The 25,325-nt window shown below is 38.3% G+C and overlaps 1 protein-coding gene across 1 annotated transcript in view; it reads right to left on the minus strand.

Annotated features, from left to right (window-relative positions):
• Nucleotides 1–25,119, minus strand: part of LOC118812031 (plexin-C1-like) — a 45,451-nt gene extending 20,332 nt beyond the window's left edge. Inside the window, exon 1 of the mRNA XM_036576710.1 lies at nucleotides 24,959–25,119. The gene's annotated coding sequence lies outside the window, so the exon portion shown is untranslated. The remainder of the gene's footprint in view (nucleotides 1–24,958) is intronic.
• Between the last annotated feature and the right edge of the window lie 206 nt (nucleotides 25,120–25,325).

Genomic DNA, 25,325 nt, shown 5'->3' on the forward strand with positions numbered 1-25,325 from the left:
GTATCAGACTGAAGTGATACAGCTGCTGAGCTCTTTAGTGCAGAGTTTAAATATTGATAACAAGCTTTTTCAGCTCTGAGTTCTGTTTCTCAAAACACGGTTCAGTAACACTCTTTTTCTATTTTTAATACAGAATGCATTCAGTGAGCCCAATTTCCCAAATTATTTAATTCTCTTCTCACTCAGTCTCAGCTTTTTTTCCTATAGCCCGTCATAAAACTGTTACACTGAACTCCAGAATCTAATATGGAAATATCCTGCATATCAAGGTGATAAATCACAAATATATTGGACAAAATTCTTGTTATCAATGAAACCAGCACCGTGTATAAGCAAGAGACGACATTATCCTTGATGACATGTGGCCAAATGATACAGACCAGGTCGGCATCGGATTTTTTTCTATCACTTCATTAGTTTGTATGTTGTAAAGTTATAGTGTTCTGTTTTTTTTATGATTTTCAGCTGTAATAAGTTTTTGAAACAACACGATCAAAGAATAATAACAACAATACAATATGAAATGAATTGTTGTGCCAAACTGAGTGTTTTTGTAGTGAGGAGTGTGAAGAGGTTTGGAAAAGTGAACTGGGCACTGAAAAATGTTTTTTAGTGACTGTAGACTTCAGTAGACTGTAGTGATCATAATGATGAGTATTAAACATGCTTCACTAGACGTGATCTTGGATGAGCGACTCAGATTTTCCACACCATCAAACAGGATTCAGGTAAAACTCATGTAAACTTCATGTAGCTGATTCTATCATTGTATGACAGCATATGATACTGGTGATATTTATGACTTGTAACTGTTTTGTTCTTTCACAGCTCAGTGCTGCTCCCCAGTGGTGCCACTCAGACAGCAATTCTGTCTGTCTGTCTCTCTGTCTGTTTCCTTTTTACAGCTTGTGGTCATTTTTAGTGTGAACATAACACACGCACACATTTTCTAAACCGCTTATCTTTCTGGGTCGCAGAGGGTTGCTGGAGCCTATCCCAGCTGTCATCGGGCGGAAGGCAGGATACACCCTGGACAGGTCGTAAACATAACAGAAAAATATAAACATATAACTATTAAAATCTGTTGAAAACAAACACAGTTTGTAAAGATGTATTTTAAAAGTAATGAATCAAAGAAATCATAACACAGTTAAATATAAAAGTATTTTATTAGTTAAGTTGTAAGAAACTGCACTGACTGCATTTGTTGTAATTTCTCATTGCAAGTAAACAGCTGAATGTGCAAAATGTTTCTTAATGTTAAGATAATATTGTAAATAATATTGAATATTGAAGTGTTCTCTTTCATACGTCATAATAAATTGTTTTAGAAAACAAGCATTGCCACTGATATTCAAGAATATACTGCAATATAAATAATGTATTTATATATGAGTGTGTATATATTTATACATTGCAAAGCATTTATTTTGTGTGGGCTCTGAGTCACTGAAGCTGCTGAATGAAATGTTTCCTACTGACAGCTAATCATGAAAACAATTAATGAAGCAGAAGTATGTTAATGATATTCATCAAAACATTAGCAGGTAACCGGTGTTACAGATCACGTTCACACACAAAGGAACCTCGAGGAATTGGATGTTTTGCAATGTGGCCACAGGATCCAATAAACATCGACGTCAAACTCTTACACAGCTGGTTCACTGCTTTCCTGCTCTGGTGTGAGGAATTAGAGATCGAGATCATTGACACTGAGGCCTTTGTTTAAATTAGAAACTACATGAAGTATTTTTATCTGTGGAAGTTGCAGTGAAGACTTTACATAAATCTTAATTTGAACACTCGTGTCATTTATACCTACTTTAAATTCTGTGTAGCTGTCCTGAATGTTTCCATCAAGACATAACACAGTATCTGTGTAAACGCCTACAACGAGGTTAAATGCTGTGTCTGACTCACTGAAGATCTGCTGATAAAGACAATTTTATAATGCTCAAATAAGTAATTTACACAAAAATGGATACAATTAAAGGAGAAGGTGAAAAATAATGACAAATAAAGAATATTACTGTAAAAAGATAACAGACTGTTTCCTCACTCTGTACTGAAGGAATAAAATATGAGTGTCTGAGCTCTGAGTTTGAGGTCTTCTCCTCCATCAGCTCTGTCAGGTACTGGAAGTGTCCTGACCTGGACCAGGACATCCAAAAATGTTTTCTCTTTTTTCTTATAGATATATATATATATATATATACATATATATATATATATATATATATATATATATATATATATATATATATATATATATATATATACACACGGCTCCTGCGAAAGAACAGTTAATAAAGCGCTCTATATTTTTGACTGAAATGTGATCGTGGTTTTGGTATGGATGAGTCTGTATAGTCATCTCTCCATATCTGAGAAAAACACCGTTTTCAGATCAAAAATGTCCTTCATCTCAGATGTTCAGCACACCAAATCTAAAAATGAAGAGCTTCGTTCCACTAAGGTCCGTCAATCTTTTGTTCGTTCAATTTTTCATTTCGAATTTCATTCAGAAACTGGACTCTCGTCATTAACGGGGTTTGGTGTTGATGAGCTCAGGTTCAAGTTAAGAAGTATTTTGTTGCCGTTGTGCCGAATTCCGACGCCCCGTCGCCTGCACGCGCGTCTCACAAGTATATGGACACTAGAATACACTCGTGATTTCGGTGTAAATAACAGGTCTGGGAGGCAAATCCGGCCAAAAAAGAAATTAAAATTAAAACAATAAAATGTAAATGCAAACCTCTTTTTGCCATTTCCTTTTCCAAACATCTGCGCAAATATCCTGCCAAAACTGAAAATGAAATGAAGTACCTACATTTGCAGTTTCATTTTTCACATAAGCACCAGTCATTTATGACAGAAATAAAAATAGATTTAAAACATTTATAGACAGCAAATTTAGACATCGCATTGACTTTTCTGTAGTCAACACAGAACCGAACACAAGCACAAACACCACGAGGCTGCTCCAGTTACTGTGTGACTCTTTGATTACCCCCATCTTGAGCATGGACTTATGGGTATGGGTATGGCTGTGTGCGTACACCCATGCCTGGTGGGGTCTCAGTGTGGTGTTCTATGAGGTGCGCACGGCCAGGTTTCTTTTCCTACACAGATTCAAGACAAAAGTAAAACAAATGATGAGCTGTAGGAGCCAGTTTAGATCAGTATAGAGGAGTCAGGTCAAGCAATCAGAGAATGTGGAAACAAAGAAGGCCAAGTGCTGGAAGGCTATGATACAAAGACAGTGAGCTGCTGTAAATCAAAAGGACTATTTTGGTTTGGTTTTGTCCTACATGCTCTTATGCAGCCACATTTTCTAACTTGTTCGGACCATATCTTTTTTGACCTGAAGTTGAACTCGGTGCATGTTCAGATGCATAAACCCATGCAGTGTGTTTGAATGCACTGCATTCAGTGTAAGCTTTAGCTGTAGTTTACAACATCTCTATACGTGTTTACAGCTATATGCAGAAACGGATCGTTTAGGGATGAATGGAGTGAAAACATGCTACAGTGCTGTGCTAATGTCTGAGTACAGCCATGGTTATAAAATGATTTTGTGCTTTATAAGCTTATAAATGTAAATTTGTTTTGCTGCGAAAATAAATTCATGCGAAGTAGAAAAAGAGATATGATGTGGAATTTGAGCATGCAGTGTGAAATGTGATGTACATAAGAGATCTACATAAACACATCATGAGATAAACCTACTTGTTTGTTGTTACACACCAGCCACAGAGAGGGTCCAGAGAAGCACTGCAGTCTCTCAAAGTGCTGTACGTACCACTCTGAGTCACTGCAACACGCCTAATTTTGGAAGGAAATTTTGTCTGTTTAGGATGTTTCTGTAATACTGTTTTCTTATCTGGAGTTAGATTTAGATTATGAACTTAGGAACTGTTACTCTATAATAGCTACTGTCCTAAATCTGGTCCTAAGTGAAGCTGTTTAGTCATGGTGACTAAACAGATGAGACAAGGTTTGAAAGTTAGGGTGTTTCTGTAATACAGACCCAGGATCCTTTCTTTTCTGCTGCTACAGGTGTGTTTGAACACCACAGCATGAGAAGTCAGAACATGATTTCCTTTCTGTAGATCAAAAACACACTGACAGATATGAAATGTCAAATTCTGACTGTCTACATAATCTGATTTTAGATGCTGAAAGCCATGTAGCATAAAATGCACATCATTTGAAATGAATAGTATTAGATATTTATTAGTAGTTTCCGGCCTCAGCTGAACATTGTGGTTTACATTTAAAAGGACGATTTTGGTCTTTGAGCTGGTGAGTCAAAGCAGTGCTACTTTTCATGTGAATAGATTAGGAATCCCAGAATTGCATCAGTTGTAAATCTGATATACAGCAACGTCATTAAAATATGTTACTATGCTTATGGAGGACCAGATTTGCCAAATTGAAAAATAAATAAAATTAAAAAATAAATGGCTCAGTAAATTAATCAATAAATAAAAATTACCTAAATAAAGTATATATTGCTTATTGTGATTGTAATTATAAACATATTTCTTTTTTCTGCAGTTATATATTTCTCAATTCATTTATTTCTGTATTGTTTATTTTGTTTTATTAATGCCATTTTTATATATTTTTTCCATATCTATATTTTTAACAATTGTTCGCTTTATTCATTGATTCATGTATTTATTTATTTATTTTTCTTTCCATTAATTCATTTATACATTTCTGTATTTCTTCGTTCATATTATAATGAGGGGGCGTGTTTTTCACGTTCAGGCTGTTCTTTCACTCCTTAAAGAGCTGCACTGCCACGAACAGACAAACCTGCCGATAAATAACTCTCGATAGCTTCCACAGGCCCTATGTGAGAAGGGCGTCCAAATGTCTGGGTGATCTGAATTTTGCAGAAAAGGACGATGAACCTGCCCTGCGATGGACTGGCGACCTGTCCAGGGTGTATCCTGCCTTCCGCCCAATGACAGCTGGGATAGGCTCCAGCACCCCACCGCGACCCAGTAGGATAAGCGGTTTAGATGATGTATGTATGTACGTAGGACGATGAACCACCTCCTCCAAAGTTCTGAACACTACTGGTCGACCTCTGTACCAGCAGAGGCAGCAAAGTGGAGCAAACTGCCTCCACAGCCTCCAACGGAAGAGTAAATAATCCGGACCTGCGTTTTCAGCCAGATCAGCCGAGACTCTCAGATCTCTGACCGTCTGCTGCTGTAAGAAGCCATTACTGTTCTGTCTTGTCCTTAGTTACCGCTGAGAGAGCAAGACATGTACAATCGATCTACAGAATCTGACATCGATCAACCAATAGGAATATTAAGACGCCGTGACATCATTGACTGACAGCCCCTTTATTAGCATAAGGACATGGAAATACAGAAATAAATAAAATATATAAATAAATAAATAATCAGAGAAATAAATAAATATAGAAATTAATAGTTATGGAAAAAATGAATAGAAAAACAGAAAAAAATTAATAAAGAAACATAAATAACAAAAAATAAATAAATACATAAACTAGTGAGAAGGGAAAATTTCTAAACAGACATAAATATACTCAGACATATTAATTTATATAAGATTTTATTTATTAATATATTAATTGTTATGTATATTTATTTTTAGATTTATCATCATTATTCTTTGCAATTCTAGTTCATATATTAATTTACTAAGTCATTTATTTTTTATTTTATTCATTTTTCATTTTGGCAAACCTGGTTCTCCATATATGCTTGGCTTATTTCATTCTGGAAGACAAATAAGCCCTCGCTCCAGTCTTAATGGAGAAATTTACCAGGTTAACTTACCATTTTCCTCCAGGCAGTTAAGGAGAAGAAACAGTAAAGTTGGATGATCTGTCCACAGTTTAAGATGGATAAAAGTAATTCTATTTGTCTGCAAATTGTTTTCTTTTAACTTGTGTTCTGTTGATGTATAATGTCTGCGTCATGAATCAGTTCTGACTATCTGGCTTTAGAACATTCTTCAGTAGTGCAGTAGATCTGTGTTCCAGCCAATGTGTTGCAGCTTTCTGAGCACTGAATAGCTTCTGTCACGAAACATTGATGTTGTGATTACATCAGTTAATAGAAAACAAAAAAGACAGTGCAAAGTTACAGTATCAGTGGCCAGTAAGCTACTTCCCCGTTACAATTTAGCCATTTTGCTATGCTATTAAAAAAACAATTTATAGGCTATAAATCTCTAATCAATCTCTCTATTAAATCTCTCTAAATGTCTGCAGTCTGTCTGCAGTCTGTAATTATGGCTCCGTTTTTCTGTACACACTGTAAATATGCTCAAATAGTGTGCACAGAGTATATGTGATATCAGTTGTTTTATTGCTGGCATGACCAGGATAATGATCACTACTTAAGATCATTTCTTCCTGTAATTGTGTGATGGTCTCTAAGGCCGTAGCTTGTCGCGGGAGCAGAAACAGCGCTAAGCGGCCGCGCTGCATCTACATCTCTGTTTAATATAATCATCGTAAAGTACGGTTTAGTGAAGACTGTGATTGTAGTTTATTGTCATCCGTCATTTCTCCACCAAACCGCAGCTGCACTGATGAATCTGTGGGCTGTTTGCTGTGGAGAGGATCTACAGTGTCCTCATAACGCCCCAAATCAAAATCAGACCTGATGAGCATCTCTGTCCATTATCTTATCAATCTAACTCATCAAAACCCGTCAGACAATGTCAGGGAGCTGTTAGCTGCCTCAATCTGCTGCATTTAGTTTGTTTATGCATGAATAAAAAAACAAACAACATTCGGTCAGTTAAAAATATTTTAATTAGAAATTAGAAAATCTTGATCACGAATTTAAAAAAAAACGTACCCACGAAGTAAAGAAAACGTGTGCACGATTAAAAGAAAACGAGAGAACGAATTAAGAAATTGTGACCACGAATAAAGGACAATATTTTCCCACCAGTTACCAAGATAGGTTTTTTAATGGGTGGGGAAGTAGTCTGCTTTCTTAGTGACGTGGGTTAGAGCAAGGACTCGAGACTTAGGGTGTCCTGTAGTCCCAGGGATGGAAAAATGTGTTTGGGACAAAACCATCTCCTGCGGAATGTTTCTGGGATGAAAAGGGAAGAGGAAGAAACTGATTAACAGGACAGGTTCGTTTATAGAGAGATATTAGTGAGTTAATAGTGCAACAACTTATATTGCCAAAATGCTTGTGCAAACAGACGTGTTGAGTCTAGTTTTAAATGTAGAGAGTCTCTGAGTCCCGGACAGAGGTCGGGAGATGATTCCACAATTTTGGGTCTACGTAGGAAAAAGCTCGACCCCCTGCTGTGGTTTTTCGAATTCTCGGAAATGTCAGCAGGCCGTTACTTTGTGAGCGGAGCGTATGTGTGGGTTCATATGACTGAATTAATTCACTAAGATACTGCAGGGCCATTTAATGATTTATACGTTGAGAGAAGGATCTTATACTCTACACGAAATTTTACGGGGGTAGCCAGTGTAATGACGACAGGATTGAAGGTATGTGGTCAAAATTTTTGGTCCTTGTAAAGACTCTAGACACAAGGAGATCATTTACTACTCTAGTTAATGCTGTTTCAGTACTGTGAAAGGGTCTAAAGCCAGACTGAAACATCTCGCTGAGAGGTTTCTTGTAGATAGGAGTACAGTTGATGTGAAAACACTTTTTCTAAGATCTTAGCAATGAAGGGGAGATTGGAAATCGGTCTTTAGTTGGCGAGTTCATTGGGATCAAGATCTTGCTTTTTAAGTAGGGTTTTAACGACTGCGAGTTTTAATGATTTTGGTACATGTCCCAGAATGAGGGATGAATTTATTATAGACAGCAGAGGTTTAAGAACACAGGGGACAATCTGTTTGAACAGTTTTGTAGGTACTGGGTCAAGAATGCATGATTTGGATGAGCTGATCAGTGTGACTGATTCATTTGGTTGGATAGGACTAAAAGATAGCAATTGGACTTTTGGGCTGGCAGGGCACTCATCATGTTGTGGTATTAGACCTATAGGCAAATTTTGGATTTGTAGTCTAATATTTTCTATTTTATCATTGAAGAATCTGCTAAAGTCATTGCTGCTGTATGTTGTTTGAGTATCGTCTTCAAACTGTTTAATGTTACCAGTTAGTTTGGATATAGTCGTGAACATGATCTTAGGATTATTTTTGTATGGTCGTTGTACCATGATGTGAGCTTTTTTCTTCTAATTTTTTTTATCTTAATCAGTGTCACGTTATCAAGAGATGACTGAAGTGTGGATTGCAGAATTTAAGTTTTTCTTTCAAGATCATCGAAGTCCAATAGGCCAGGGATGTTTGATAAATCTGGTAAGCTATTTATAAGAGCATCTATAGTAGAGGCAGTGACAGTGCGCTTGTGATCATAGTGGGATGGTACGAAAACATTATAATCCAAAATGACTTCATGCATAATTAAGTAATGATCAGAAGTGCATTCATTCTGAGAGACGGTTGCTAAGCTTTCTATCCTGATTCCCATAGATAGTATTAAATCTAGTAGTATGGTTGCAGCAGTGTGAAGGCCCTATCACATTTTGAGTATAGCCCATAGCATCAATAAGTGCTTCAAAAGCTATTTTTAAAGGGTCTTGAGTATTCTCAAAATGAGTGTTAAAACCTGCTATTATGAGAGCCTTATCTGCAGAGAGAGCTATACTCATAAGAAACTCTGCAAACTCTTTAAGAAACTCAGAGTAAGGGCCTGGGGGATGACAGATTGTAGATAATATAAAGTAATTCTATTTAGAGGCAGGACAGGGGCTGGCAACTCTAAGACTCAGGACTTCAAAGGAGTTTACTTCATGGCCTGTAATTTGAGTGGTGTGTGTGTGTGTGTGTGTGTCTGTATCTCTGTGTGTATATGTGTGTGTGTGTACTCCTGTCTTTTGCCTAGAACCCAGAATCTCTAAACCCGGCGCAGTACCCTGATTTAACACACCCACTTCAAGACAGTAAGCGGTTGTCATTGAGCTGATTAGTTTGATCAGGGGTTTTGTGAATATATTTTTCATGGATTTGTAGGTCAGTTTCTGTTGATCTTATGAAATGAATAAAGGTGTCCGATTCACTTTCTGATAACAACGATTATACAGTGAATTAGACAGACAGATCAATCAGAGTCTGTACTTGCTGCACAGTATATGGCTTAAACTAATGTTCAATCACTGCCAGCCACTCTGGTGAGAGGTGCTGGAAGAAGTGAATTCCTTTTCTTGGCTTGAGATGTTGGTGGGACTGGTGAGGAAGATCAGGGTGATGCTGGGCCAAAATAGAGTCAGTGAGATTTTTTATGTTTTAGAATTTCTTATTCTTTCTCTGACATTTTCTTATTTTTCTTCTTATTTCTCTGACATGTATGTTTACACTCTTAAAAAGGACGGCTCTTCAAGGGCTCTTTAGTAAATACAGTGGTTCTTTATATCAATTACGCATTCATCTCCAGCAGGCTAGATTATTGTAATGGCCTCCTTTTCAGGACCTTTTCTAAAGATCGGTGAGACAGCTGCAGCTCGTCCAGAATGCTGCTGCCAGAGTGCAAAGAGAAAGACAAAGAGATATGAGCTCATCACTGCAGTACTCAGAGCATTACACTGGCTCCACATTAGTCTCAGAATAGATTAAAAAAACCTGCTTTTTGTTTATAAATCATTACATGGACAAGGTCCTACTTACATCACTGATATGCTGGTAAAATATAGGCCTAAAAGAGACCTCAGATCAGTGGAGTCTGACCGCCTGACAGTACCTAGAACCAGAATTAAACATGGTGAGGAAGCATTCAGCCATTCCGCTGCCGTCAGTTGGAATAAACTTCCTGAAGATGTGAGATGAGCTCAGACTGTAAGAGTTTTTAAAAATAGACTGAAACATATCTGTTCAACTGTCCAGGATTAAAACGGTCCTATTTGAGCTTTCAGCTCAGTTTAATATACTGTTAGCATTTCTGGACCTTCTCTTCTGTAACGGCACTTTATTATCCTAATTTAATTGTTACATTTTTAAGCATGTTTTACTCATGTTTTTAATTTCTATTCTCTTTTACTTTGCTTTTTAAATGACTCTGTGTTTTTTCATTTGTAAAGCACTTTGAATGACAGCAATGAATGAAAAGTGCTTTATAAATAAACTTTCCTGGCCTCTATAGAATCACGAACCCAAACAAATTGCATGATTGAATGGTTCCTTGCATAGTGAAATGGTTCTTATTATTATTAGTATTATTATTATCAGTAGTAGTAGCAGTAGTATATTGATATTATGAAGAGGGAACCAATAAAAACCTTGTGGTCAAAAAAAGTGTCAAATAAAAAAACACACATGGCTTTGCTGCAATGAATTTATTAAGACACATTTTAATCAAGGGTGCTCAATCGTGGTTCTGCAGATCTACCACCCTGTAGATTTCAGATCCAGCACACCTGGCTCTAATGTTCAGGTGCTCCTGAATGTCTTCATTATCTGGATCAGGTGTGTTAGATTAAGGGTGGAGCTAAACTCTGTAGGGTGGCAGATCTCCAGGACCAGGATTGAGCACTCCTCTGCTAAGAGCTTAAGATGATTGGGTCATACACTGGAAGGGGTTGGGCAGTGCTTTGCGGATGGCCGTGAAGATCCTAGACAGACGTTGGCGTGTTTTCCTAAAGGCTGATTCTCTCTGTGAAGCTGTAAAAGATAAATCAGAACAACAGCAAATGACAAAACAGTCAACATCCAGTTAATTCTATTATATTCTACATTACATGTGGAAAAATAAAAGAGCAACACTGTGAGGCTCAGCTTATGAAACACTGGTCTGAGTACGTCAACTGTGAATTAACGGCTCTCTGTGTATTGATTCAAGTACTTACGCTTCTGAAGATTCCCAGAGGACGAGGTAGACTGATGATGGTCAGACATCATGTCAGCAGGACAAACTTTACTTAATTTCTAGATGATCAAACATTCAACAAAGAAAACAGAAAAAATCAACATTAACAACAATAACATACAGTCGTATACTTAACACAATATTTCAGAACGTAGGAACTCATATGATTAGTATGATTTCTGATCATCCAGTTATTAATAATTAAAAAGTCCACTACCTTCACTGCAGGACGGAAGAAAGGAGCCTTTGTACACACAATGAAACGAAATCCTCGACTGCTCTTTTTCACAGCCACAGGGATTGGATCCGAGGAACGGTGGTCATTCAATGGGCTGGAGCTGGAAGAGTAAGTTTCATAATCCTGGCTAGAGATGCTGTTATTATCCAACGTCTCTTTCACCATCGTACTGCCAGCCCTGCTTAAGGTTGTGGGTGACACAGCAGGTGACTTGAAGTCTAATGGAGAGACATCATGACTCCTTTCAGGTTTAGTTTGCTCAGAATCCACGAGCAATGATAGAGAATCCTCTATTCTGCTCTGTGAGTCTGTGAGCACCTTAGTCAAATGGCTTTCTGCATCAGTGAAGGCACGTTGTGAGCCAGCTGACTTGTCCGAATGTCTGTCCTGGCCCTTAGAACCTGCACTTGTACCTGATAGATCAGCTGCACGTGAAGACGCTGAGTTCAGACTTAGCAAGTGTAGGAGTAAGGTCTTAACCGATTCATCTACGAAAACGTAGACTAGTGATGAGGGAACTTGGACTGGGTCCCTCAGCAGATTGTTCCTCACCCAAGATGTTTCTAGAACTGAGTCTGAGGAACGTTTCCAAATGTGTGATGGTCCTTTTATATGTCTGAGAACCTCAAAATTGATTAATCTATCTGCGTGACATCGTATGCTTTCATCAGAAATCAGATGTTGCAGTTGGTTCATCTGCTGGAGAGACTGAGGCTGGGGGACAGCTACAGTTTCAGCAGCAGAGTCAGACTTCTGAATGATGTCGTACTCAGGGTCAGCAGTTCTCTCTGACACAGCAAGTAGTGATGAGCTTGGAGTTTTTCTAGAAATTGTAGACCTGCTGTCGTGGGAGGTGGGTGGCGTGGATTGAATTCTCTCTGAAGTCTTTTCAGTCTTTGCATCCATAAAAAGATGATTAAGAAGATCTTTCACCTTCCTAAAGATGAAGAAGGGGTCTGAATAAGCCATCCTCTCAGATGTATCAGGTTCTACAGGGATGCTGGAGGCAGAGATGCATGAGAGAGCATCGAGACAACTCAGCATTTCACAGCTGCTGTTCACGGTTGCCATTGTTGAATCCATAGACTCGGCATATCTGCCTAAAGCATCAATAACTTCCTCTGCAATAGTCACAGCAGCATTTTGTAAATCTTTTGAGGCTGTAGACAGAATTGGTGAAGAAGATGTTTGTCTAGAAGAATCCAAAAAGAGGCTCGAACTCTGTGAGGATGCGTTTTTGACTAACACATCACTCACTAGTTTAACAGCATCAGTCAGGAAGCTCTTAGACTTAACAGCCTTCAGTCTGAAAGGCTGTTCTGGAAGGGATGTTGAGACGTGGAGAGACACTTCAGAGGAGCTTGACAGAAGAAGCTCACTCTTGTATAACTCCACAACTTTGCCAATAACCTCGTTTGTATAAGAGTCTAAATTAATCTGGATTCTTGCTGGAGTTATATGAGGAGGTGACCTGACTGTTAAAACACTCTCAGATTCCAGCTCTACTCCTCCTGTAGGCTGATCTTGTGTGGAAATCCTGCTTCTTTCTAAAAATGACGTCTGGAGCCCCAGTAGAAATCTAAAAACTTTCTTCTGCACACCTCTATATATGCTGCGAGAAGCAGAGGGTACGCTTTCCTTTGTCTTAGAAGTTGGTGTAGATGAACTAGAAGCATTATCTGGTGGGACTGACAAACAACACTTCTGCAAGTATTTCAAAAAGCTTCTGATAATATCTGAAGCTGTAGACTGGGCTTGTATGGATACGGAAGAGGCTGCAACAGACGGCTGAATAGCAGTTGAGCTGGAGGAGGACTTCAATGACTGGGTGAAACCTGAGGTAGAAAGTTTTTCTACAGTTTTTAGAAGTATTTCACCAACAGTCTGTGTTGCTTTGCTCTGGAACTGAGCACTGAAAAGGCTCTCAACAGAACGGTGTGAAGACGTACATTCAAGTGCTGTGTCTTTAAAATCTGAGTCAAGTTCAGGGAAAGGTCTGTTCTTACACTCTGTGAGATCCCTGCCTGAAGCACTAGTCTTGGATGAGGATCTACTAGATCTGGCAAGTTCTCCCAAACCCTGAAATATGTCACACATTTTCAGTGAGTCTTCATCTCCTGTTGGTGCTTGAGACTCAGGGGATGCATCTGAGGCATAAAGATGGACAACCTCACTAATAATGCTATTAGTGCATACAACAGTGAGATTATCCATGCGGGAAGCAGTTTGGACTGTAGAGAGCTGCAAATCACCCTGTGTGGAGCAAATTGTCTGGCTCTCAAAGCAAGTCATGAAAAGAGCCTGAAGGTAACCTCGTACTCTTTCAAACAAGTTCAAGGGGGCTGAACGAGACCCCCTCACTGAAACGTCAGAGGTCCTTAGCGCATTAGTAGATGGCTCAACTGGAAGTGCAACAAGTGACCTAATTATAGTATCAGAGTCACTTTTGCTAGTAATCACACTCGACTCAACGAGTTTATCCAAAGCATCAACGACGATTCCTGCAACATCTACAGCAGCACTGTGTAAATCTCTGGAGGAAGATTTAGATGATGTTGATGCACAAACTGAAACCTGCTGTGATGCGCTTTTCACCAGAACCTCACTCACCACCTGAATGGCCTTAGTTAGAAATCCTTCAGACGTGACTGATGACGTGTTGAATTCAGGCTGGTAGAGGACTGGGACGACGTCGGAGCTGCTAAACTCGTGGGTTTTTTGCTTTCCTAAAACACCCTGATCATTCTGATCACTTGAACGTAGACTTGCAGACTTGATGACTTCACACTGTTCAGGTGAGCTGGACTCAACAAGCTGGACCTCTTTCTTGTACAAATCCAGGACATTGTAAATTATGTCATCCGTGCAAGAATCTATATCAGCCTGGTATCTTGGAGGTATTTGACTTTCCTCTGTCTGTAAAGATTCTGCTGGTTTCAATGTCTGGATATTGGTTCCAGACTCAGTTGATGTTCTGAGAGACTCTTTTCTTGATTGTGATTCTTGGAGCCTCAAAAGAAATCCAAAAATCTTGTACTGCACATTCCTATAGAGTCTCTGAGCTGCAGAACGGAAGGTCTTTGGTGAAGAAGCTGGTTCTGTTGTGCTTTCATAATCCACCTGACTTGAGGACGTTCTCTGTAAACCTTCCAAAAACGTGTTCATAATGTCTGATGCAGCTGATTCCACCAGAATTGATGATGAGTAGGATGGGACAGGTTGGCTCTCAGGTATATGTACCTCCTTTAAGCGACCACCATCGCTTCCGTCCTTGCTGGAGTGAACTGACACTGTGGCTGAAACCTTTCCACATGTTTTAAGGAGAACATCACTCACAACTTGTGTTGCCTTCTCCTGAAACTCGCCATTGAAAAGACTCTTGATACATGGAAGTAAAGGAGAGCTAAAAGATGCCGCTTCTTTGTTACCATTCACTGATTCAGGAGATGAGATGACTTTACTCTCCTCCAAATCATTGCATTCCAAACGGATTTTGGAAGAAGATCTGCTGGCACTGATTATTTTTTCTAGTTCCTGCGTCACTCCATGGATACTCAGTTTGGATGCCATAGACAGTTGTGAGGTTTTACCTCCTGTAGAAATGTGGGAATCAGAGCTTAAAACATCTAGATGATAAAGACGTGTGATCCCACCAATGACATCATTTGTGCAGCTGATTGTGAGATCATCTATTGATGAGGGGACAGTGTTTTGTTGAAGCTCTGTACTTCTTTTCTTCATAAACTGCTTGAACACACTGAAGAACATCTTCACCTTCTCATTAATTCTGTGAAAAATGTTCATCATGGAGTCCTTAGCTGTGTCACTGCTTAGAGGACGGTGAACTTTCCTGATTTTGCCTCGAATAATGTTAACGATGTCCCTAGACGTGGTATCCAGATGACTTCACATCAAATCAGTTGGGAACCCTGAGCGAGCCATTGCCTCTAACATTGAGTCCAGATCTGTTTCACTGGCGAGGCTACTGGGCATCTCAGGGGAGCTGCTGCTCATGTCCCAAACCCCAGTACTACTGAGAAGTAGCTGACTTACAGCCCTGGTAGCTTTTGTCTGGAGCTCCTCAGGTGGCAAGTGAACTCTTTGCTTCCTGTAATCCAAAAAGACGCTTTTCTCTAAGTCTGAAGTCGAGGCAGTCTGGATGAGCCTTTCAGTAGCGGCCCTCAGCAGATCACTGGTTTTGTGATCAGTTCTCTTAGCGCTGTTTCCATCCAGGACATCAAGCACCACCACGATTATCTTATTCGTCAGCGCTTTGGTGTCTGATTCATATTTGTCTTGTTTCTCTCTCAGATCTTTTGTGTCCTCCAGTTGAGAATGTCTCATTTTACCCTCCAGAGTTTTCAGCATCTCTTTAGCCACTAGACTGCATGTTGTCTTCCAGTCCTTGGACCATGAGGATTCTTTACAGGAGGCAACCTTGCAGACTGATTCCACCATTGCCGTTTTCACCTCACTGACAAAATCCTCAATAATGTGGCAAATAAGATCAGATGGATCCACTGGAGATCTAGTTTAAGATGAAATAATGAGACAAACACAGGAAGAACACAGTCATTAACATCATGTTCTTTTTCATCTGGAACACAACAGTTGATGTCTTTTACATTTTGGTAGCTACTTCTAATAGAGCTGTTAAAGAGAAATGAGACGAGTGGCATTAACACAGATTATAGTTCACACTCTCACAAAAGATGGTTCTTCTAAGGTTCTTAAGTAAAGACAGTAGTTCTATATAGAACAATGAACACTCGAGAAACCATTTGCCTGTTTAAAGGGTTCTTTGTATCAAGAAATGTTTCCACAGATTGGTGGAGAATGTGTTGTGTGTGGTTCTACATAGAACCTTTTATAAAAATGTTCTATAGCAACATAAAGGGCTCTTCTACTGTTACAATATCAAGCCATTTCACGATGCAAAGAACTCTCTAAGCATATAAATGGTCCTTTGAGTGTTCATAGTGCTACCATTTTATTTGAACCTTTGAAGAACCATCATTTATAAGAGTGTGTATCATTATATGAATGCATAATTAATGGCCTTTCAGTAGCTGTGCGCAGGTTTAAATCTGGTTTAAAACATGACAAAATACATTTGTGTGGTTTTTAATATGCTTTCCAAAACATCTGGTACCAACATTGGATGTTAATCATAAAAATATAAAACTCCACATTATGATTTTGAATTTTAGCCTACATGCTTTAACACTAAGGAATTATATCTTCCACAGCTAAAAATCATAGAGTTTGTCAGCAGAACTGGACAGTAAATAGCTACATTTACTCAGTTCCATGTACTCCAGTAAAGTTTTGATTGATTTGTAGTCACTTTCAGGAGTTTTTTCAAACAGTAATACTTTTTTCTAATACAGCTGATTATCAGGTTATTCATTTAGTCATTCTTCTTTTGTTTTAGAGTCAGATTAGAGAACAAATGTAGAAATTAGTGACAGCCATCAAGCCTTGAGTGGTCAGTCAGTGTAAAGGGGCTGAGAGAAGATGAGAAGTTCACTTCTTGGGCTTTTTGGTCTCACCTTTTGTCTGAGTTTTCTTCTGCAGTGTTGCTGCCAGATGGATTGATGGAAGCAGATTCTGCTTTCTTACTCAGCTTTTCTTCTGCCATCAGAACGGCTTCCATCCCAACCACACGCAGAAGAGACGGCAGGTAACTCTGCACTGCTGATTTGGAGACAGAGATGATGATCTTTGTGCAGAGTGATGCAAACTGCAGTTTTGTTCCCTGTTTACGAAACATATCAGTAAATTATCAGTGACGTTTCAGGATTTTTCATTTCTTGTCTCACCAACTAAAACTGACTAAAGCTCATTCTTAAAGATGTGTTAGTCAGTATGTTTTGATACTTACTGCATGCGGCACATCTTTGCTCAAAGTCCTCCATTCCCTACAAAACATTTATTGCATGATTAGTGTGTTGAAGAATCTTCTCATTATCAGAGAATCAAACTGAAAACAAAGAAGACACATACCGATCAGTCAGACTGAAGACGATATCCAGGATATCCTGGAAGCAGCGGAGTTTTTGTGGAGATGGGGGGTCCTGTGGGGGCTTCCCAGCAGTTTCTTCCCCGGTGACGTTGCTTCCTCGCTGACTCTGCATTGTCTTATGATTTAATCACATTTCTAGGAATCAAATGTTGTTTTCAGTTAAAAAATGTTACAACAACAACAAGAAAAACATTATCAATAACATTATTATTATTATTATTATTATTATTATTATTGTTATTACTATTATTATTATTACTATTATTATTATTACTATTACTTCTGCCCCTACTACTAATAATAGTGATAATCATTATAATAATTGTATTCATTTTTGCATTATTGTTGATATTATTGTTGTTATTGAGCTACATTAATGTAAGCAAATGACAAAACATTAATTATTGTAACGTTATTGTCAATATTATAATCACAGATATTTTAGCTGTGTGTAAAATGTGAACTGTAATTCTATGTGTTGTTGATTTTCTCAGTCAAAGTAAGTAACACATCCTCTACAGTCAACACACTGAAATATGATATTTTTCTGCTAATTTTACTGCACAGTTTCTATTATTTGCTGGGTTTTATATTCAGATCAAATAAACATTAATTATAAACTGTGTCAGCTTCATGTTTTATGTTTTTTTATGTGTAAAATGGTTCATAAACAGTGTTTGTGTGTTACACTGTGCAGAAGTTTGTTCTCTGTAGAGGATGTTTTCACTTATTTTCACTTAGAACATCAACTAAACATGTTATTGGATCAGAGACCCAAACTGTTTATCATCTCCCACAAATGAGCTGAAAGTCCGAAAAACAGCCTGTTTACGTGACTGAAACAGCTTTCAGATCGATACTGAGTCTCTCACAGTTCAGCTCTGAGGAAAAGAAAGTCCTGAATAATCTCATCGTAGCAGAACGAGAATTTAATCCAGATTAAAAGTGTTTTCATCGCCTTCATTCGGCGTTAATGTGGCTGTGAGGCGCTGCGCTCCTCTCATGATCTACAGCGCCGCCTTGTGGTGAGCTGAATCCAAACGCTCTGCTTTTAATGCTCTGCGTGAAAAATAAACAGTTTACAGAACAAAATAGGAACCAAAAGTCGAGTCCTGCGTCTTTTCGTGCGAAGCGCTAGAGCACATCGAAGACAGATGTGAGAAAATCCACTGTGTTACATCAATAATAATAATAATACTAATACTACTACTACTACTACTAATAATAATAATAATAATGATAATAATAATAATACGTATTATTGTGTATTTATTATTATTATTATTATTGTTGTTGTTGTTGTTGTTGTTGTTGTTGTTGTTGTATATAAACACTCCTAAACTGTTCTCTCTCATTCACTGTGTCTTTCACCCGGGTTCTTTTTGACTGTACGTTCTTTTTCTGGACATTTTTAAGACAAACACTAGAACTAATGCCTGTATTGTAGCATACCTGATCGGTGTTGTTGTGATAATAATAATAATAATATTAATAATAATAATAATAATAATATAATAACAAATGAAGAAATAAGAAGAGTCAGAATCAGAGGAATGAAATCACAGCCTACCTTCAAAACAGCCAACAAATCTAGAGTCAAGTATGGACCCACAGGAGCAAAACCTAAAGAAATAAAACCTCAGTGCTCCACATTCAGGTAGTGTCTTCAAATGGGTGAGTATAAAGCAGCTCTAAGTAGTCTAAACCATAGGCGTGTCTAGCCCCTTTTTAGTAAGTTTGCCTCTGATAAGCAAATGTTATGACCCACTTTCTCTCTCCTACTCTTCCCCGCCCCGCTCTCCCCGAAGCCGTGCAGTAGCTGCACTAAAGCCAGTTACAGTGTGACTGTGTGGTGTCATGGCTCCAGTCAGTAGCACAGACGAGGATTTCTTATCACTCAGCACCAACACATTACATTACAGTGCTCATTGTTGCTGCTCTGAATCCCAGATCACTCTTTATGTTGTTATTGTTGCCTATCTGACGTTTTTTTATCTAGCAAGCTAATGTTGCAGGTTGTCAATCAACCACCATCCACTGTTTAAATTCCAGTGAGAGAAGTGAGCTGTTGTGCCATTGGTAGACCTATGTGTTGATATTAAAGCCAAGGTGCTAGACTTGCACTGTCTGCATATCAGTTAATTTATGATATAGAATGAGAGAAGAGATTATGAGAAAAAGGGGGGGGGTCTCATTAAGCTCTGATCCTAGAATCACCCCTGACCTAAACTAACAAAATTCCTTATGCTTAAAACAACTTCATGGGGACGATAAATTCAAAAAAGGCACCACTAAAACTAAAATATATTCAAAAACACCTCCTGTAGCATAAGATTAGGGCCTACCCAGTAAAGAGGCAAGTAGTAACACCACACTGACCAATGAGTGCAATAGATACCAAAATTCAGTTAGATCTGACCATCCATTGAACTAAAATCACAACTAAGACATTTTCCTACCTTAAGCTCTTCACAGCACCAACAACAGCTCACCAGAGAGATCCAACTGCAACCATTTACTAGGGGTACAGCTACAGGGAATGGGAAGACATAATCTGCCTGCCATAATAAACCCTCTGAAGGAGTATTGCACCCCTCACAATAAAATGCTTCCAAGTGCTTCGCCCCATCACAAATCGTTTGTTTTAATAAAATAAACAGAATTAAGGAAAAGGGTCACTCAAAGGAAACAGTTAAAAGTCTGAAATGTTCAACTCTGACTGTGGTCCAGTTCAGTCAAATGACCCATACATTACACAGTCAGTTTGCTTGTAACGTGTAATAATTAAAGATTTTGGCCTCTGTTTTGATTAACGGTGTCATGTGTAATGACGGTGGTCCATTAGAGAACATAATCAGTGCAAGATCCAGATCAGTGTTTCCCAGCCCTGCTCCTGGAGACCCCCTGCTCTGCTCCTGGAGACCACCTGCCCTGCACATTTAGTGTTTTCCCTGCCAGGGACGGCCTTTTTAGATAAGAGTTGGATGTGGTATGTGAACACTGTCAAAGTGTCAAAGTTGTATCATTTACTCCCCAGACCATTCAGTCATTGGAAACTAAGCTGCAAAAACAGCCCTTTTTGAATTCCATTTACACATTTCCACCTGTTCCGTCTACAGCGGTTTAGCACCACCCACTCACACAGAAGTTTTAGCCTGCACTACTTTTTGAGTAAGCTTGAAAGCAAAGGAACAAAAACAGCCTGTTAAATTCTAAGGGATAAAGTGAAGTTGGTCATGTAAAAATGAAAGATGACTGTTTTTAATACACAGAATCACACAAACATTAGACCTCAGAAGAAAAACAAAATAAAGAAAAATATAGAATATGGGGCTTTTAATGATTTAATCATTTTCTGCATTACAAAAAGACACAGTTTACACAGTACACAGTTTCTGTTTTCAGATTTGTCATACCATCAAAATGTTTTTCATTTCTGTAATTTTTTGACTATAGAATTCACACTATCATTGTCAGGATTTTAAGAGATTTTCTGATTTAATCATGTGTCAACAGAACTGTAAACATGAAATTGTCCTTGCAACTGTTTCAAGCATGAACAAATGCATTGCATGTGTTGGACCTGTTGCATCACTCAAGTGGATTGGTCTGAGATGTAACGGTCAGTAACAGTCACTACAGTTCTATGTATAAAACTGCAAATGATCAGCATGTCTTTTATGGATATGCGTTTATTTCAGAGTAAGGTGGTTTTCTTATATTAATCAAATTGTGATATTTTTTTCTATGCCATTTTTGAAAGTGATTGTCAATGGGTGGAAAAAATGAATTATTAAACCTGTTTCCACACAATGGGGAATAAGGATATTATGAAAATTTGTTTGATGGTTTCTGATGCTGAGTGAAATCTTTTGTCACAGTTTTGTCAGGTTAGGTGAAAACTGCTGTTGAGGTGTGTTCCTTAATTTACTGTGTATATCACAGCATCAGTGCTTTTATTGTTTCTCTCTTCTAGTCTGCTCTTGTTTCTGGCACAAGTCCTGCTTTGAAAAACTTGAAAAGAACGGCAGAGATCGGGTGTCAAGGGTAAGTATATTTACAGTCTGTTTTATGAACTGTTACCATTTTATACAGAGTGTTGTATAGTGATCTTCTATTTTCTGATACTAGGGGGAAAGGAATGCAAGTTCTGATGAGAACAAGTCATTATCAGATGAAGAATATGCGTCAGAGTCAGACAGTGAATCAGACAGTTCATTTGACCTTGCAATAGGATATGAAAACAAGGCCGAAGTCAGTGAGCAGAAATTAAAAGCTGTCCATTCCAAGTTGGCCCTGAAGCATTCAAGCAAAGGCGATGGGAAGCAGCGTCTTGGGAAGGGAAGGAACTTGTTTGAATGAAGAAGCTGATTTATTTTGTTATGAAGAGCAGTTGACAGATGTACAATCAGATGTTGAATCAGACAGCTCTAGAGAATGGGAAGATACACTTTTAAGGTCTCTGCCCTTCGGCCAACAAGGGTCCAACACCTTGCCCTCCTTTTCCCCTACAAATTTTGAACTAAATAGCTATTATAACGCCTTACTAGATTCAGCTAAATATTATATATCAAAAGGCTTAGCCCCTTCTACAGCATACTGTGCAGCGGGTGAGCAGAGTTCGTTACTCTGACATAGCAACAAGCTGCTGTTAAGGAACTATAATTTGGCGGAAGGAATTACGGTAACACTTTCTATGAATGTCGCATTTGTAAGCATCTATAAACACATTTATAATGTTATAATGTATTCATAAGGCATTATAAACGTGGTTATAAATATTTATAAAAAAGAATTACACTGGATTACACTTTATAGCCATGTTTATTATACATTATGAATTGTTAATATAATGCATTATAAATAGTGTTAATAACATGTTATAATTTCAGTGACAAAGAAGTCAGTCCCAGCTTGGAGAGTGTAAAGTAAAAACAAATACCAAGCTAACACTGGTGTACATTACCTTTCCCACATTGGGTAAAACACTGATGGCAGCACTAGTTTAAACTCTGACATTTGAAGCCTGTAATGTGCTTTATTATGTATGTTTTAGTGTTTCAGTAAATTCTTCAGTAAATACTTCAACTTGATGCCTCACTCTTAACACTGGAGGAGGCTTTAGTACAGTATGCTTCACTTTACTTAGAGCGGACAAATACGACTTATGAGCTCTTATAATTTGTTATGATCAGTACTTATAATGTATTATGTTAACAATTCATAATGCATAATAAACATGGCTATAACGTATAATGCATTTTTATAAATATTTATAGCTATGTTTATAATGTCTTATGAATGCATTATAACATGTTATGAAAGTGTTTATAGATGCTTACAAAGGTGACATTCATAGAAAGTGTTACCGTAATTTCTAACCTTAAAACATATTAAATGCCACATTCATGGCCCAATTTACTTATTTCTTACTTTATTTATTTAACTGTGGTATAAAAGCAATAGAACACTTGAGGTCGTGTGTTATTGCGAATAACATCTGATGATCTACTGCGACCAAAACACAGCCGTGATGTTATTTCGCAATGAAACGTCAATACCAGAATTAACATTTTTCAACCCTTAAAGAGTACCTACACCCTAACACCTTTTTCCTTAACAGGTGAAATGCACTACTCTGCAATAATAATAATATATACCAGCCTTGCTGACACGATGAAATGAAAAATGTGCTTAAAATGTGAACTCATCTTTCCAAACTGTAAAAGTATCATTTTTCGTGGTCAGTTCCGCCTCTGCAGCGCCCCTCTGGTTCAACTCTGCTATTGGCGCGGATGACGTGTCTTCGTACCAAAGTACCATGACATGTCACAGTATGCAAATCAGCCAAACAACGTTTTTAATCCTGCATTTAATAACAAACAGCTTAAGATGTATCCCTACATTATTTACCCTATAGCAACCAAAATAAAAAGACAGCAGGTTACCTGTTTATGAAAGCTAACTATGACTTTATGTGTCCTTTTCCTTAACAAATAATCAGTGTCCAGGGGTACAATGATAATCAGGCAGTAGCAACAATTTCAAAGCAACAGCGATTTCAAAATCCATTAGTGGTGGAGAGGTAAATGTGCCGTAAAGCAAAACAGTACCATAAGAGAACAGATTTTTCACTATTTTATCACCTTAAACGTAAGGTTATTTATGCTCGACTATTGAGTTTAATGTAGCTGAAATATGTAGAAGAGAACCTCCTGGGCATTTAACAAGATGTAGTTACAGCTGTCACCTTTAACTTACAGTTGACTGAAGGAAATGTTTTGGGATTTTACCACATTTAGGAGTCGTGGAAGAGACAATCATGTCACTGGAGTTGCAGCAGCTACAGCTGAGTAGATCTGATACATTTAAATTAAATTCAAATTAAATTGATTGGTATAGCACTTTTTTAAAAAGCGGCTTTACAGAAACCCAGGTCCAGCCCTAAGTGACCAAGCTAAGCAAGACAGTGACAAGAAGAACAACTTCCACAGAGCAAAAGGCAGAAACCTTAAGAGAATCCCATCCTTCACTGGTCAACACCAGATAGAAAAACAAGCAATAAGAGTAATGAATAAAGAAGTGTCTTAGAAATATACACTAATGAATAACGAAGTGAGCCTAATTAGATGAACCCATTAAGACCAATGATGTATGAGTATTAGAATCTAGAAACCTATCAGAGGCCATATAAAAAGAATGATCATCTGAAGTAAATTCAGGATTGCTGTGAGGGCATGTAATGACCAGGTAAGCACTCAAGTGGGTGAATGGGGCATGCAGGTAAGGCTTCCTGCACAGCAGGAGAGTAAATTGCAGGAGACTCCAAGGTGGTCAAAGTGGAGGGCAGGTGAGCAGGAAGGAACACCTGATCAAAGTCAATCTTGCATCAGCATCAAGCCAGACAGGGTGGGCCGTTGTTCAGCTTCACAAAGAAACACAGACAGTCAGCTCTGCTTTGGGTGACTGGGCTTAAAATATAGTGTTAAAGGGACCATCCTATATTTTTCCTTCATTTTATTTTTCCCCCCTGAGGAGCAGTCATAACTGAGGAACAAATAAAAGGAGCAGTCGTAATTCATTTTTACACAACTGTTTTCCAGCCCCTTCTTAATCCATTAAAATTAAACAGACTGTTTGTTACTGTGCCTTTAAGAAATATGTAGAAGACCTTTATCCTGATTGGCTGTCCTCTATTCTGTCTCACTCAAAAAGAGTCCAGGCTAAAACACAATTTCAAGCTTCATGTGAATGGCAGAGCTAAACTGCTGAAGGCTGAATAGGTGTATACAGGTAAATGTGTTGTGTTCATGACATCAGAAGCCTGAAGACGGTTTTCACAACTTAGTTTCCATGTATGGACTGGGGAGTGAAAATGTGCAAAAAGTTTTCCACAATATGGACCTTTTAATGAAGTGAAAGCAGTGACTTTACAGCCTAAAGACAAAAGGAGAGCCAGAAGGCAGCAGCGACTTGAGGGTTCTCTGTTGATTCCATACAATTTTCTCAGTAAAGTATTAAATATATAATAGCATGAATGACACTATCAAATTAATGTACTCCCTCTTCAGACGATCTTCAGGAACACAAGATATCCATTTAATTATATGACCTATTTGACCATAGCATAGTAATTTGAGGTGTTACCTCTAGCTAATTACCTAAGCTAACAAATGGGTCTACCTAAACTATACCTGATTTTCTCTGCCAACTCATTTGGGTGTTTAGATTTTTTAGCGCCCTGCGATGGACTTAAACTGAAGTCTGAGAGATGAATAGTACAATATTTACCTGTTGGAATCGACTTTTCCTTCCTAAAGTCCTCTGAGGGGTCACTCATGGAGTCTATCCATTTCACCTGTGTTGTGTTAATGTCAGACTCCAGGACATGTGAGAGCAGACGAGATGGGACGACAATGAACTCATCTGAGTCAATCTCAATGATGACATTATTGGGCAGTTTGACCAGTAAGCTCTCACTGCTTTGAGAGGACATCAGTGACAGGGTTTGCATCTCATTCTGCAGCTCAGGCATCCTCAAAGATGAGACAGGCTGCGCTTGGCTGATCCCACAGCAAGAAATAAAGTTCCAGAATCGCTGGAATAGTCTCCTTGCGGTCGACCTCACAAAGCAACCTGCAGTTTTTGACTGGGATTC

This window comes from Colossoma macropomum, unplaced genomic scaffold, assembly GCF_904425465.1.
Source record: "Colossoma macropomum unplaced genomic scaffold, Colossoma_macropomum, whole genome shotgun sequence".
In the NCBI taxonomy this organism is placed as follows: domain Eukaryota; kingdom Metazoa; phylum Chordata; class Actinopteri; order Characiformes; family Serrasalmidae; genus Colossoma; species Colossoma macropomum.